The sequence below is a fragment of the Macrobrachium nipponense genome, chromosome 40 (assembly GCF_015104395.2).
Source record: "Macrobrachium nipponense isolate FS-2020 chromosome 40, ASM1510439v2, whole genome shotgun sequence".
Lineage (NCBI taxonomy): Eukaryota > Metazoa > Arthropoda > Malacostraca > Decapoda > Palaemonidae > Macrobrachium > Macrobrachium nipponense.
In genome coordinates this window covers 30,010,635-30,015,411 of record NC_061101.1, presented here as the reverse complement: position 1 = coordinate 30,015,411, position 4,777 = coordinate 30,010,635, and positions in this window count along the sequence as shown.

The following is a 4,777-nucleotide window of genomic DNA, read 5'->3' as shown; positions in this document are numbered from 1 at the left end:
GTCTATTTTTTGAAGTGCCCGTAGGAATGAAGAAAGGAGAAAAGGGAAAGAAAAGAGGCACTGACCAGGATATTCAAGATATTGTATGTTTTTGTGAGGTATATGTACGAGAAATCAGGGGTCACCTAAAGTGGTTGCTTTATTGATATGGCCATGTGCACCTGAACCTTGGCAAAGGATACGTGATAATTTTGCTGAAATTAAGGGTCAACATTTTCTTCTTGTAGCTGATAGTCATTCTAAATGGTTAGAAGTTTTTCCAATGAGTACTACAACTACTTGTGCTACCATAATTATGTTTAAAAGTGTATTTGACAGATATGGGATACCTCAAAAAATGGTAACTGATAATGGCACCCAGTTTGTGTCTGGAGAATTTAAGGTCTTTCTGAATGGATAAGACATTAAACACACTTTATGACCCCCAACTATCCTACTAGTAACAGACTGGCAGAAAAGCACCTTGTAACTTTTAAAAAGATGTTCCCGAAAAATGAGGGATCCCAGAAGCTGTTCCATATAGTTAAAACATTTTATTCTATTTAAGTGCAGAAATATTCCTCATGCTACCACGGGGAAAACTCCCACCGAGTTGTTTCTGAAAAGGACCCCTAGAACTATTCTCTCACTGACTAAACCTTGTCTTCTAAGGCAAGTAGAACGTTCCCAAGCAGCAGCCAAATTTCTATGAGACGGAAGTTATCCTACACAGATTTTATTTTATAAATTTCAAAAAGTAAGAGTAAGCAATGTGAGAGGGGGGAAAAAGAGAAATGGATCCCTGGGGTAATTGTTGAGGTTAAGGGTCCACTTACATATTTGGCAAGGGTTCTAGGAAATAACCATGTTTGTTTATGGTAATCATCTTGTTCCTGATGATGGTACTGGTTCTATGTTAAGAAGGAAGAACCTATAATGTTTGTGAGAATACTCTTAATCAAGAGTTGCGTCAATGAAGACAGGGAGGGTGGAATTTCAGAAGATCGTTCAATGGAATTATCTTTGGGAATGCCCTCTGGAGTAATTACTCCCCTAATCCCTCAGGCGGGTGTTCCTACTGTCCACCAAGATTCCCCCTTGTCTGTAAGCAATTGTAATTCCCAGAGGCAAATGCTTTCACCAAAATAGGCTAGCCCAAGTGTTGGTGTAACCAGTGGACCTGGTAAGGTTATTAAACCACCAATTAGACTTTATCTCCACTTAGGTCATTTATTTACGGTTCACCGACTTTTGAGCGCAAGACAAATGAGCGCAGTAACATTTGGGCGCCGACATTTGAGCGCCGTATTTTCAAAATAGGTATGAAAGAAAACTAAGAACTTCAGAGACAAAATGTTTATATATATATATATATATATATATATATATATATATATATATATATACACACACACACACACACACACACACACACATGTATATATATATATATATATATATATATATATATATATATATATATATATATATATATATATATATATACGTTTAGGAAAAGCAAACAACGCTGTTTATTTATTGTTTGACTATTACAATCGTTTGGTTATTATCGTTAAAATCAGCTCGTTGTATTTTTCAAATTCTGTGGGTTTAGGAATAGTTAACAACGCTGTTTATTTGTTGTTTGACTATTATAACTGTATCGTTAAAAGCAGTCGTTGCATTCAACAAAGCCTTCTAAAAGGAAAATTAGTTTTGATTTATTTCGGTTCAGAGAACCCACGAGATGGAGAAAATAACATCGTCCAAAGGAAAACAAAATATATTATACGAAGGGTATTGTTACAGACTCGACAGAGTGCTTAAGACTCATGGCGCTGTGTAAATGGAAAGTGCAAAGGAAGGATACATGTTTTTGGAGATGAATGCACATTTGCCAGTGATCACGATCATGTACCAGATCCGGCAAAGTCGGCGGCAGCTTATCAGTGATGCGGCTTCGCGAAAGGGCAGCAGCATCAAATGATGCACCAATTAAGGCGAATCATTCAGAGGCCCAAATTAATTGGCATCCTGAAGTAGTCGCTGCTGTTCTTCCAAAGTTTCATTCCCTTCAGCGGACAGTACAACGGCAACGGAAGTGCAAGGGATTGCCTATCCCGGCTCCAAGTAACTTAGGGGAAATAGATATAACACAAGAACTTGCTTACACGTATGCTGGTGAAAATTTTCTTGCATATGACTCCGGTAGTGATGACCCGGAACGTTATTTTATTTTGCCACTCCTGATAATTTGAGATTGGTGAAAGAAAATAAGCACTGGATGGGAGATGGGACTTTCAAAATAGCTCCTCAGTTATTTTATCAGCTATATGTGATTCATATCCTATATAAAGGAAGCGTCCTTCCAATGGTATACATTCTCCTTCAGAGAAAGTCAGAGGAAGCATATAGCCGTGCTCTGATACGACTACTTTGCATGGATAATGAGATTGCTCCATCTTTCATTTTGTGTGACTACGAGAAAGCATTTCATAAATCTTTTCTTTCAGAAATGCTGAGGTCTTTGGGTGTTTCTTTCATTTATCCCAAGCCGTTTGGAGAAAAATTCAGGATTTAGGTTTGACTAATTTATACTGTACCAGGGAAGAAATACGGCAATACTCAAAAATGCTAGTGGCCTTGGCATTCGTTCCTCCCAATGATATAATAAATGTATTTGAATCTTTACATGATGTAATTCCTGACGAGCTAGATGAGTTAGTCTTTTACTTTGAAGACACTTGGATAGGAAGACCTTGCAGGAGAGGAAGAAGAAGAGATGCTTTGTTTCCTGCAAGCGTCTGGAGTGTGTATGAACGTGTTGTCAGTGAACATCCGCGTACAAATAATTCGTTAGAAGGGTGGCATCGGGCAATGCAGATGTCAATAGGGCATATGCATCCTACAATTTACAAATTCATTGATATTTTAAGAGTTGAACAAAATCATACATCAAATAAAGTTATCAGAATAGATACTGGGCAGCATGTAGATGGAAAGCAAAGTAAATATGTAAAAGTTAATAAGGCTATATAAAAAATTGTTAGCGAATATTCTACAAGAGACCGACTAGAATATCTTCGTTCAATATCTTTAATAATTAGCTTGCAGAAGTAGAAATTTAGTTTTATAAACTGTTTTTAGGTATTTTATATGATATGCAATAAATAAATATTTAGCTTTCACTTTCTGTTTTTTACATTATTTCTGTAATAAACTGTTTTGATATATTTTAAAGTATTTTACGTGTAATAAATAAAAATTTAAGCCGTCATATTTCTGTTTTTTACATGATTTTGTTTAGATATAATTTTTACATGTCTTAAAAAATAGATTAATATAGTAATTTTGTTCCCTTTTATAAACTGTTTTGAGATAATTTAAAGTATTTACGTGTATAAAGATTAAAACAGTAATTTTGTTCCCTTTTATAAGTGTTTTGAGATAATTTAAAGTATTTAAGTGTAATAAATAAAAATTTTTGGCGCTCACATGTCGGCGCCCAAATGTTACTGCGCTCAATTGTCGGCGCTCATTTGTCTTGCGCTCAAAAGTCGCCTCACGTTTATTTACATGCGTCTTATCTTGATTTGTTATGCTTCTGTTTCTGTAATAGGAGGGAGGAATGTTGTATATTTGTTTAGTTACTCACAATGTTATGTTTTCCTTTGTTTTGTTATGCCCAATTTTCTATTGTAAGAGCACCTGAATAAAGCATTATAAAATGGCAGCCTGTGTGTTACCCACCTCCGTAGCTTAGAGGAAGCTAGACTGATATTGTCTTTCATCTGGCTTCAGATGCAACACAACTCCTATTGGACTGGGACCAATTACTCCAATTTGGTTGCAGTCTGGTGGTCATGATAAACTAGAAGTGGAACCTTCAGTCCAATTAGCAAGCATTCTGGGAATGCCAATCAATATGGCAGTGGTAAGGAGTCTTTACTGCAAACTCTTGGATATGTAAGTTTAGAGAGGTATCAGTGCAGTTCTTGTCTCCTTGTGAACAATTTTCTCAGCTATGGCAGATGGCACTCGGTCAATTGTCATTTCTGAAGAAGCTAATTCCTCGTAGGTGGATCTGCTTGCACTTCAGTTGTCTGGAGAAGCACTGGTTACCTATCTGTGATCATCTGACACTACCTATGTCCCTCAGCCAAGAAGTGAAGGACAACCAGCAATGGTGGTTAGATAATAAGAATTCTCCTTGTGGGAATTCTGCTGAACTTTGCATTCTGTTCCTCTGCAACGGAAATGTTTTTAGATATGCTCACCTGTTTATTAACATGCTCAAAATGTGCACATCACTTATGGCTCTTAAGCATTTCAAGATCAGCTGATAGGTCATGTAGTAGTGCTGATGAGCAACATCAGTGGCATATGACAGCAGACTTCCTTATCCTTGGCTGGTTGGCAAAGAGGGTGCACAAGTGGGCAGTTTACCATACCATTAAGCTGTCCACCTAGTAAGTCCAGGGAAATTGCAATGTATCGGTAAGCCAGCTCAGATGTCAGGAGTTGCTTATTTGGAATGGTCCCTATAGCCAAACATAGCAGATATCCATTCAAGATTTGGATATTATATCAGTGATCAATCTGTTCACCTCTCAGTTAATCAAAGTTCTAGGAGCTTTCTCATGCCGCAACCCTGGGCTGCACTGGGGTATACCTTCCAGCACTTTTGAACAACCACATTCAGCCTGATCCACCAAATAATCAACCATTTGGTGTTCACTTTGTGTCTCGGAACAATTTTGATGGCTCTCACCCTGCTGGACCTTATCAATGAGGCACC